Source organism: Polyodon spathula, chromosome 5 (genome assembly GCF_017654505.1).
Source record: "Polyodon spathula isolate WHYD16114869_AA chromosome 5, ASM1765450v1, whole genome shotgun sequence".
In the NCBI taxonomy this organism is placed as follows: domain Eukaryota; kingdom Metazoa; phylum Chordata; class Actinopteri; order Acipenseriformes; family Polyodontidae; genus Polyodon; species Polyodon spathula.
The window spans coordinates 72,739,343-72,751,980 of record NC_054538.1 but is presented as its reverse complement, the minus strand read 5'-3'; the positions used below and the strand labels follow the sequence as shown (position 1 = coordinate 72,751,980).

At 35.4% G+C, this 12,638-nt stretch overlaps 1 protein-coding gene across 1 annotated transcript in view; it reads right to left on the bottom strand.

Moving 5' to 3' along the window:
• The window catches only part of ascc3 (activating signal cointegrator 1 complex subunit 3), a 260,436-nt gene that overhangs the window by 178,431 nt on the left and 69,367 nt on the right, over positions 1 to 12,638 (bottom strand). The gene's annotated exons all lie outside the window — the stretch shown is intronic.

The following is a 12,638-nucleotide window of genomic DNA, read 5'->3' as shown; positions in this document are numbered from 1 at the left end:
GTATTAAATATTTTATTCTAACAAAATTTCAAAGCCATAACATCAAGAAAATACAATCACTGTAAAGTACAATGGCATGCATTACCTCAAAAGCATGACACAATTTCAACGGGCTTCTTTCTAGTTTAAATGTTTGTCTTCGAATGTATTTAGTCTTATTATTCATAGTACTTTCTTTAGAACCGTTAAGTGTTTTATAGTTATGGATGAATAAAACAGCATTTAAAAAAAAAAAAAAAACTTGCTTTGACTGATCTAGTGCATATTAATGTATTAAAACATGTCAAAATTCTTAAATGTTATGGACAGGTGTTGTTTCTATAAAGGGTTAGCTATTAACCCCTTTGCAGCCTCCATCGGCGATGTTCCATTCCCCTAGAGGTCCTTGGGCAGCTGCCATCTGCCAGGTTTAATTTTACACTATACGTCCCTTCTTAGCTGTGGAACTACGGGTATTCAGTCATTAAACTGTGCCAAACTTCGTTCAGAGACATGCAAGCCCTTTGCGAACATGCCAAACTTGTGTTGGTCTATTTACACAGCTTGACTGACAGGCTTGTTTGCTTTAGAGATAGTAACATTGATTGGTGTTGCAGCTTAACTTCCTATTTTATTTTCTATTTTAAAAAGGGCAACAAAGACATCTAATACATGCTAGTAATTCATTGTGATACTCAAAATGTTAGAAATACTTTTATTTAGAAGTATATGCATGTATAAAACGGTAACATCTCTGTATTTAATGATATATTATATATATATAATATATATATATATATATATATATATATATATATATATATATATACACACACACACACACACAGGGTGAGAGCATGGGTTCTGCATGTGTGGTTCCTACTGTCAAGCACGGAGGAGGCAGTGTCATGGTCTGGGGTTGGTTTGCTGGTGACAGAGTTGGTGATCTTTACCAAGTCCATGGCAAGCTCAACCAGCATGGCTATCATAGCATACTTCAGAGGCATGCCATTCCATCAGGATTACGGCTAGTTGGGCAGTCTTTCATTCTTCAGCAAGATAATGACCCAAAACACACCTCAAAGTTGTGCAAGAACTATCTGGCAAAGAAGGAAAGTGAAGGACAACCCAATCTAATGACCTGGCCTGCCCAGTCTCCAGACATCAATCCTATAGTACTTGTATGGGACGAACTGGACAGAAGAGTCAAAGCAAAGCTACCCGCATCTCTGGGAATTGCTACAGAACAGCTGGAAAGATTTTATGATCGTCTCAATAATCAACCGTGTTGTTTTCAGACCGAATTTTATCGCATTTCCTAACATTTCGCTTGCATGTCTGCACTTCCTCCACACTAGATCAAGCATCATAGAAGCAAACTAGTTACGTGACCAAAAGCATGTTGGACATTGAGAGGTGAATAGCCAATGATAATGATACCAGGAAGTAATAACAATTAAAAAAAAAAAAAAAAGTAGACGTTATTTGCGGACACCCACTTCTTAATATTTGACAAAGTTTAAACGATTAAGCAAAATTTAAAAAATCTGACACTTTACTAATGTTTAAACTCTAAACGATTTACACCCCTAGTCCTGACAGTAAAATACTGTACAGATATGTCATTTTAAATGGCATTACATTACACGTAACACCGCAGGGCTTAAAATAGGCACCCTCACGAGACGACTGCTTCTCAAGTATACTGTAGTAAAACAGGATTCTGCAGCCTTGAGTAAACATAATCATGATCATATAACAAGCTGCTTACCCACGAGGACTTGTGTTGATGTATTATCCTCAGTGACTGAGCACCATTGACATTTGTATAGTGTATTTAAACTGCTGACGCATAGAGGCGCTTTTGCTAATTTAATGTGACGTGGCTGAGGGCAGTGTAAATGATCAGGCTGGAGTCTTGATTTACAATTTTAAACTGGTTTTGGTTTTCTTATGGTGCGTTGGGGAAACAACCGCTAATAAAACAAACAAAGCAAAATAAACCTTGCTTTCAGTTGGAGAACTAACTAAACCATACTTTGCATGGACCCTGTGCATACATGTGGGAACTTATGACATCTAGTGGTCAACCCATTATACTGCAAAGAATAAAGCTTTAATTCTCAACCACAGTAATCATATCGGTCCGCTTTTAATAATCAACCGCTTATAAGAATCGCATCATCGGGGACAGATGTGATTCTTATAAACAGACTGCATTGTATATTCATTCATTCATTCATGTTTGTATTGTTATGCGATCTGTTGTCATTTTCATTGCAGTTGTTTATGTTGAGTATAATACATTACACATTCAATAATTCATCTTAAATTATAAGATAAAATCCCTTTAGCTGAAATGGGCCCCTTAATGTTTTAACAGCTGTTACATTTATTTACCGTTTAGTAAACTGAAAGCTCATCCTCTACATGATTAATGAAACATTCATATTAAATGTGTCACAATGATCAATTAATTTACTAAAGTTGAACATGACATGATTTGTTACATTTAACCTGTGCCATCATAATTTAATGTACACGAAATTGCTGACCTGTAGCATTTGCAGGCTTTAAATTATGATTAAACACAGAACTAACACACTATACACGCAATCCTGGTCAGCTAACAAGAAACAAAAAGGTCATACGCTTCTAATTGTCCATTAATACTGTGCACAATTTAAGCCAGTTAATACCACTGAACAGTTTGAAGTGCTCTTTGAACCTAATCAGCACAAAGATGATTACATTCTGGAGACCTGAAGCAAAACAGGTTTTGAGCCAACAGGACATAAATGTCTCTAAATGTAAAATGTATTTAACATAAGTGCACAGGTGAACAGATCCAATTTAAATCAATAGCAACTTTCATCCTTGTTATGGTAACAAGGATTACAACATCCTAAAACTCAAAATCATCCAAAACTACTTCAGAAAAATACCCTTTTAAAGATGGGGGTAGGCTTTTCAAGGGTTTACACCCATGATATAGAAAATACAATAAGGTCAGGGGGTCTGCTATAAGCAATAGCTAGGACTTCCGATTTTCGGTTTTAACCCAATAAAATAGCCCCAATACACACAAAAAAAAAAAAAATCGGTGCATGTCCAATAAACACCAGAAATGATAACTCAGTTAGTTGACTTTACCCCCTTTCCCTGCAAAAAAAATTAATAAAACGTTATCAGTGCAGTTGGGCAATGTCCCTCCTTCCTGACTTGACATCTTGCATTGGAAATCAACCTATATGGTAACAGTATCCTGGGAGACAGTTAGTATGGTTTTAGAAAAGGGCGATCATGTCTAACTAACCTGCTTGAATTTTTTGAGGAAGCAACATCGACAATGGATAAATGCAAAGCATATGACATAGGTTTATTAAGATTTCCAGAAATCTTTTGACAAAGTCATGTATAAATAGATTAATTCTCAAACTAAACACAGTAGGAATTCAAGGAAATGCATGCACATGGATTAGGGAGTAGTTAACATGTAGAAAACAGAAAGTACTGATTAGAGGTGAAACCTCAAAATGGAGCGAGGTAGCCAGTGGAGTAACACAGGGATCAGTATTAGGTCTTCTGCTATTCCTAATCTAGATTAATGTCTTAGATTATGGTATAGTAAGCAAACTTTTTAAAATTGCAGATACACAAAAATAATGCTAAATAAAAAAAATGTGTGCTTCCGGTTACAAGACCGACCCTATTTTTTTCACCTGACCCAAAACATTTTTTGCTGCATTTTTCAATATCAATCTGAAAAACTGGTCACTGTGAGTGGCCTCGTTTTCGCTCATGCGATTTTCCAGAAATGTCAATGTATTTATATGGAACGATATATACTGTAGTTGTACAAATATGGCACTGAAATACATGTGTTTTAAATGTTAGTGTTAAAAAATTTACATGAGAACACGAAACACCCAGACACAGAACTGTTTACTTCACGCGTGTGAAAAAAAAAAAAGATGCAAACTTCAATAGCACTACACAACAATATACTACAGTTGTCCTTACAATGAGTAAATCAAACATAAAAATGTGTTGTACTTGCAATCAATTATAAAGAACACAATTTAAAAATAATAAATTGTCCAATGTCGTCTGCTTTTTATATTGTACCACCTCCCGCTTTAAATCCATCTCAATTTTGCGTGCTGATTCGTAGCCATGATTCTGCCTCAGTCCACCAGAAATACGCAGTTGTGAAGTCAGTGTGTTATAAAAACTGCATGAAGTATGCACATAAGTCATGCATATGTGCTCTGTAGCACTTGCAACTACTAATAAAGTTGTAAATAAGAGACGTGCAGTTGCTAATATCAGAATTCCATTAGCATTAAAGTCTATGGGACAGGATTGGTTCTTGGAAAAATGTTGTTAATAACCTAAAGTTGTCTTTATCAGGGTTGCTAATAACTGGCATCTACACTATATATATATATATATATATATATATATATATATATATATATATATATATATATATATATATATATATATAATTTACATGTTGTCCAGGCTTGCTCTAAACAAGATTACTGGTTTGTAGTGTACAAAACATTTGTTCTATTATTGTTCTCACTATTATTATTCAATAAATGTTGCTTATTTCATCTACATCAGTCTTTTTTTCGCTCGTATCTTTTACAGTACACTCATACACTCAAATATATGTCCTACTGCTGATTAGGACAGATTAGTTATGGTACAATGAAAACGATTATGCTATGTACTGTCCTGGGGTGAGAATTGGCCTGTAACACAGGCACTACTGCTGACAGGTCCAAGTCACTGAATACCCAGTGCCAATAGGCTTATGCAAGTGTGTGCTGGCAATGTGATACTCTACAGAAAATACACATACATAAAATGTGGTTATGTGGATATGTTATTTAATCGGAATTAAAACGAATGCATATGTATGTGCGTGTTGTTTTTAACAGTATCCAAAGTCAGTCTTCAAAATTTCAGAATATAGTCCTCGATAAGGCCCTAAGCCACACTTCACTTGCAAATGAAAATGCACATAAGCAACTAAAGACGCATCACAGTATCTAAAACTGCTGAATGAAAAAGAAGCTGGTTGTGACGATTAATCAAGTCAGCTGTAACACTGAAGAGATGGGCTACCAGAAAACAGGTGACTGAGTTGAAAATCGTGTGTGATGGGTAATTGCATTCATTTGTTACACACACACACACACACACACATATATATATATATATATATATATATATATATATATATATATATATATATATATATATATATATATATATATATATGTGTGTATATATATATATATATATATATATATACACACACACACACACACACACACAACAGGGATTGATTTTGTTCTTAATCCAAGGATGGTAAAACGTGACTGACGTGTATCGGAATGTCGTATATCTGAGTGCTGACTGTAATTGTAATTATAATTGACTCCAGGTCAGGTTCATTGACATGAAATCAAAATTAGACCACAAAAAATCTTAACACACAATTGTGTACCATTCTCTCAAATTGTTTGAAATAAGTGTTAAAACTGCAGTGGGTTTACAAAGACATATACGATTATGGGAATGCTTAATTATCTTTCAAGTATGAACATCTGCACAACACAGAGATGGGAACTTGAAAATATGTAATCATATCGGATTCTCTATCTGTTCTCTCACAGTTAAAACCCTTGGCAAGGTGCTTCCAGAGAGAAACACCACAGTGAAATTCTTTATTTGCCTTTTTGGCAGACATACTGCCTACAGGTATCGTAGTTGTTCTTGTCCATGTAGTCCTCATTATTTCACTCAGCAACAGGTTATGTGCTGGCTATCCATCATATTACTGTGTTCTAAAAATCAAATTCTAGAAACAGCAGTCTTCCCTAAAGACAGACAGATACAACAGCAGGAGATAGAGATAAAACAGAAGCACACACACATAAGTAAGCTAAGGTTACCCACCGATGCTTCTCTTTAAAACCAATTTAAAATGCAAAAATAGGGTCCGACCAACAAAAGCTGTCATTCTGTGTTAGTTTTCAGAAGTCACCTGCTCAACTGAATTACTTTAAACAAAGAAGATCAACTTGTTTTCAACAAAGAAGATCAACCTTTTCTACTTCCAAGGTCAACAGGAGTTAAATCCTCTACTTCATATAGACATTTATGTTATAAGCTTGTAAAAATAATGTACTCATTTCAAAAAGGGAAGCATTAACAACAAATGCTGTTACATTATTTCAATGGTGTTACATTGAAAAAGATGCTTGATGCTATAGTCATAATGGTTTATGTGAGACAATTTGCTTGACTACTCAAACAAAGACCCTCTTTGGAATGTCACCACTGTCTTGTGCTTACTGTAGTGGTGCAATGGAAAAAAAACGTGAAGGATACACACAAACTAAATGAGACTGCTGAAGGCAAACTCGAGGCAGACTTTGGGCATGCTCGCAGGAAGATGTCAGAAAGCTCTTTCAGGCCACTGCTTTGCTTTGAAAAGCTACATTAGAACTATCCTCTATTTTCAATCACATAACAAGCTAAAAACAGCAAATGTCTCTACTTGAAGGAAAACTCTTCAAATACGCGTAGGTCATGGGACTTGCTGTTTCTCTTGGTTGCAGAGCCAGTGATAATCAGATGAACAGAAGTGAGGATCCCAGACAGGTTTGATTTAGACACTAATTAAATCGCTTTTTCGAAAGTTTCAAGGCCAAACAGGCACTCTTGAATATTAAATGTCAGAACCATACTGGTAATTACATTTTTTCTTTTTCTCACGGCAAGAACTTTCTGCAGTAGAAATATTGCAAAGATTTGCAACATCAGTGAATAGGGTTTTTTCTTTTCTTTTTTTCACAGTAAGCTCGAAAATTGAATAATACAAAGTCAATGTATTAGTTGTAGATACCAGCGGAGTAAACAGCCTTTCTTTGCTCAATACCGGAGTCCATCAGCTGACAAAACCCATCAGGGTGATCACCCATATTACTCAGTGGTCCTGATTCTGTTTGCCGGCCTCATCACTACTCTCCCTGTTCAGCACTGACACACTAATCATGATCCCTGCCTCATTTCTCACTTCTTTGCCATGTCTACAATTAATCATCTGTAATCTTAAAAATGTCAGAAACTATTCAGGTCTCCAAAGTGTGTTTCTTCCACCTTGAATACAGAACATTTCAGCATTCAAATCAGGGGGCTTTCAACATCTTTACCATTCTACATAACAGAAAAGGGGGTTGTTAACAGCTACCCTTATCAGTGAAATAGCTCCAGCACTCTATAAATGTTCATGGAGTGTTCCGTTTACCATACATTATACGTAGGGTTCCGTATTTTCGATTTTTATTTTTAAAAACATTCAAATATTAAAACAGGGACAAAATCAATAAAATAAAATGTTTTTTTATTGAAACACCAGTAAAAATTAGGGATAAAATTCTCAGTATATACACACTTTATATGTAGAATATGACGAGTAGCGGTTCTGGTTTCTGATTAAGTTTAATGTCCCTGGCATGTAAAATGAACCAGAATCTGTGGAAGTCGAGGCCACATTTCCCCAGGTTAGCTGGTACTTTGCAAACATTTGAGCAATCACTGTGCTGACGAAAATATTATCTGCAGGAGGTATGAACATGACATCAGCACAAAAAAGCCAGGTTTATTTGCCTTGAAATCAAAAAAAGAAAAGACAATTGACAGAACTGGATGGTCTAAGCCAATTTTCTGAGACGAATCAGAAAATACACTCGACATTTCCACCAGTGCATTCCATAAGTTTACCAACTAAAGCATCATCATTTTCTGTCAAATATTTATGACTAAGATTGTCAGCGTTAGGCAGTATTATCGCACCAAGTCACCAATAGATACATAACTCTTTGTGCAATAAACAGTGGCTGTCCAGCAAAGCACAGAGATCTGACAAACTCGTTAACAGATATTCTGCATTCTTTTATTAAAACGCGTGAAAAACCCATAGAAATGGATTGTTTGTCTCTTAGTTCACTTTCTTGTTTTAGTTGAATGTGTCGCTTACTTTCAGTATGTTCTTTTACTCTGTCAGCACGAACATGTACCTCAATGCAACAGTATTTGCAATGCTATGCATCCTCTGCCTAATCTGGCCCACTTCTGCTATTTGGCTTTTTGTTACTTAGAAACATTGATTTTATTTTCAATATTCATTTACGTTTTCTCCCCATTTCTCATCCATTCAAAATATTACATTTTCATGTAAGTATTTCAATGTAGCTTTTGAGCTCAGGCAAGAAACTAACAATATTGTGCTACTAGTCCAAAGGACTAGTACCTTTTGAAACTTGGTAGCCCTGATGTAAACTTACAAGTCCTTATGTGAAGTGCCTAAAGCTGGGCTTACACTGCACGAGTTTTGCAATCAGGAGACGCAGCATCACTCACACTTGCCGATTTGAGCTACGACTTCTCACTGTCTATCGGGGATTGCAAGCTACACACACTGCACGTGATATCTTGTCGTGGACTGCGCCTATTTTCATTGCAGAATCGTAGACATCATTTGGAAGAATCATGGACTCAAGCGAGGAGGCGATCACTGTTGTCTGTGCATTGTTTTGTGTGTGTGTGCATGTGTGTATGTGTGTATATATATATATATATATATATATATATATATATATATATATATATATATATATATATATATATATATATATAACCGGATTTGAAACTTGTCTTAACAGCTACATTTCAATAATTACTTGGATCAAGCTCCACATCAGCTTAGCAATGTGGGTATTTTGGACAGTACTTCTTTTTTTTAGTTTTTAAGCATTTTATCTCAGCAAAATGGTGTAATCATCATGGCTTCACTACAGTGAGTTTCTTTATTTACAGTTAAGATGCTGAATCTCTGATGAGCATCGATTTTACTCCATCTCCCACCCCTTAAATTTAGCTACTGTACAGTAGTCCCCCAATTTACAATGCTGTAATGTAAGCTGAATGGAGAAACCCAACGATGGAGAAAGTAAATCCAACAGCAGTCAATTAAAATGTGTAAGTTATGATATAAAGAAATGTTAATTGCGGTTCAAATACCCAATGCTGATGTTAATTTGAAATCCAGTGGCAGAAAATCAATGTGTGCATATCAATGCATAATAAAAATAGAAAAATAAAACATGTCTTCATTGGTTGAGTTAATAATAAACCTTGGCATCTTTGCTTATATTGTAGAACTAAAATTTCTTAAATCAATAACTGACAAAATGTTCACATCTCATAACAGTTTTTATTTATTTTTATTTTTATTTTTTTAAACTACATTAAAAAACATTGCTTTGCTTTGCTAACAACCTGCTTAAAGCAGATACTTCCTTAGCACAGAGCAGGTTATCATACTAACAGAGCCATCTGCCTTTAACAGACTGTGTCAGCACAGGTCACATCCACCTGGATGCAGTGCATCTGTTTAGTATTCAATTCTATAGGCAAATCTTTCACTCTGGCAAATTAACACATACACCACATTAATAAAGAAAGTATTGTTGTACAATACAATTTTAACTCTAACATTTATCTGAAAGAATAGTATTGTCTTCAGCATACGGTTTCAAGAGGCAACATATAAAACACATTTTTACTGGCAGGTCTTAAAAAGCAAGTTAGTAAATGTTGATTCTGGTATTATTTGACACCAAAGATTATACTAAAATACCAAACATATAAGCAAGGCTCTTTTTTTTTTTTTTTGCTTTGTTTTTGTAGTTCCAGGTTTAGTACTCAACTATTCTTCCAAATGGCCATCTGGCTACAACATCCCATAGGTATAAACATTTGCCTTGTGGTTTCTGGTAAATGCTTTGTGACCCTGCTCAAACACTAATGGTGCCATATGTCAGACTATTGTGTCTTACTGTCAAATTAAACATTCCCTACTGATACAAAACCATCCCTTTGACAACCCACAATGTATACTACTACCTCCATATTTAACTTTAGGTACAAGGTTTTCTGCATTGAAGGATTTCCCCTTTTTTCACCAAAAACTATGTTCTATTTTTAGGGAAAAGTTACATTGGATTTTGTTGAAGAATGCGTCAGGATTCCTGTTCATATTTCTTGGCTTATTGAAGACAGTTTTATTAATTTTCTATAAAACTGGTTTGCAGTAAGGTCTATGCGTATACAACTCTTTTGAGTGCTGTCATTTGCTTAGTATTTTCATGCACTATTATGCCTGACACTTATAAATCTTTTTTAGGTCCTTTTAATCTTGGATTTATTTATTTTTTTGTTGCTCGAACCTCTACCTACTGTATCTGTAATTTCTTTGGATGTCCACTTCCTTCGAGCATTTCAGTTAAATGTGTTGTGTCATCATTTGCTATGTTGCCAAAACATTCTTCTTCAACAGATGTTGAAAATATTCAGTCTATATATATATATATATATATATATATATATATATATATATATATATATATATATATATATATATACATACATACACACACACACACACACACAGTGGCTTGCAAAAGTATTCAGACCCCTGACCAATTCTCTCATATTACCGAATTACAAATGGTACATTGAAATTTCGTTCTGTTTGATATTTTATTTTTAAACACTGAAACTCAGAATCAATTATTGTAAGGTGACATTGGTTTTATGTTGGGAAATATTTTTAAGAAAAATAAAAAACTGAAATATCTTGCTTGCATAAGTATTCAACCCCTGTGCTGTGGAAGCTCCCAGTTTGCACCGATGAAAGAAATTGCCCTAACGAGGACACAATTACCTTACCATTGGCCTCCACCTGTGAACCATTAAAGTTGCTGTCACATTTTCTGGATAAAAACCCCACTGTTGAAGGATCATTGGTAAGGCTGTGAATCTGAAGGAAAATGAAGACCACAGAGCATTCTACAGAAGTTAGAGATAAAGTAATACAAATGCATAGATTAGGGAAAGGGTACAAAATAATATCCAAGTGTTTGGATATCCAAGTGAGCACAGTTGAATCAATAATCAGGAAGAGGAAGCTGCATCACACCACCCAGGCACTGCCAAGAAAATGCCGTCCTTCAAAACTCAGCTCTCAAACAAGGAGACTTGTGAGAGAAGCCAGAGAGGCCAACAATCACTCTGAAGGAGCTAGAGTTCAGTGGCTGGGAGTGGAGTAATAGTGCACCAGTCATCCATATCAAGAGCTCTGCATAACACTGGCCTGTATGGGAGGGTGGCAAGAAAGAAGCAGTTACTCAAAAAGTACCATCTGAAAGTGCGTCTGGAGTTTGCCAGAAAGCATGAGAGTGACCCAGCTACGATGTGGGAAATGGTTTTGTGGTCAGATGAGACCAAGGTGGAGCTTTTTGGCCAAAACTCAAAGCGCTATGTGTGGCGCAAACCTAATACTGCCCATGCCTCAAGATACACCATCCCTACAGTGAAGTATGGTGGTGGTAGCATTGTGCTGTGGGGATGCTTCTCATCAGCAGGGACTGGGCATCTTGTTACAACTGAAAGAAGAATGAATGGAGCAAAATACAGGTAAATACTGCAAGAGAATATGTTTCAGTCCACTAAAAAACTGAAGCTTGGGAGGAAATTCACCTTTCAGCAGGACAATGATCCCTAGCACAAGGCCAAAGCAACATTGGAGTGGCTCAAGAACAAAAATGTGAATGTCCTACAGTGGACCGGTCAAAGTCCTGATCTCAATCCCATTGAGAATCTGTGGCACTATTTGAAAATTGCGGTCCACAAGCGTCGTCCAACCAACCTGAACAACCTGGAGCAAATCTGCCAAGAAGAATGGGCCAAAATCACTCCGACACTGTGTGTAAAGCTGGTACATACTTACCCCAAAAGACTTAAAGCTGTTATTGCAGCGAAAGGTGGCTCTACCAAATATTAATGTGTGGGGGTTGAACACTTATGCAAGCAAGATATTTCAGTTTTTTTTATTTTTCTTAAAAATATTTCCCAACATAAAACCAATGTCACCTTACAATAATTGATTTTGAGTTTCAGTGTTTAAAAATAAAATATCGAACAGAAAAAAATTTCAATGTACCATTTGTAATTCAGTAATATGAGAGAATTGGTTAGGGGTCTGAATACTTTTGCAAGCCACTGTTCTATTAAATGTTTACTCTTTTAATGTAAAGGTGCCAATACTCTGCTTGTCTCAATACTTTTGTCTTAAACAAATATTTGAAATTGCTTAAGTGCTTTCATTTTTTTTTTTTTTTTTTTTATAAAGATTGTTTGTTAAACTACCAGAAATCGTGTTGTTTGATCTTTTTTCATATTAATTAGTAATTCATTTTCACTAAAAGCCTGTACTGTATTTATGTTTTCTTGAATTCTTATACAAAGTTCAGGGTGTCAATACTTTTGTCTACTTAAAAACAGATGTCAATACTTTTGTCTATAATTTTATATATATATATATATATATATATATATATATATATATATATATATATATATATATATATAGAGAGAGAGAGAGAGAGAGAGAGAGAGAGAGAGAGAGAGAGAGAGAGAGAGAGAGAGAGAGAGAGAGAGAGGAGAGACAGTACCAGTCAAAAGTTTGAGTACACCTGCTTGAAACCAGGTTTTTCATGATTATCTATGCTTTT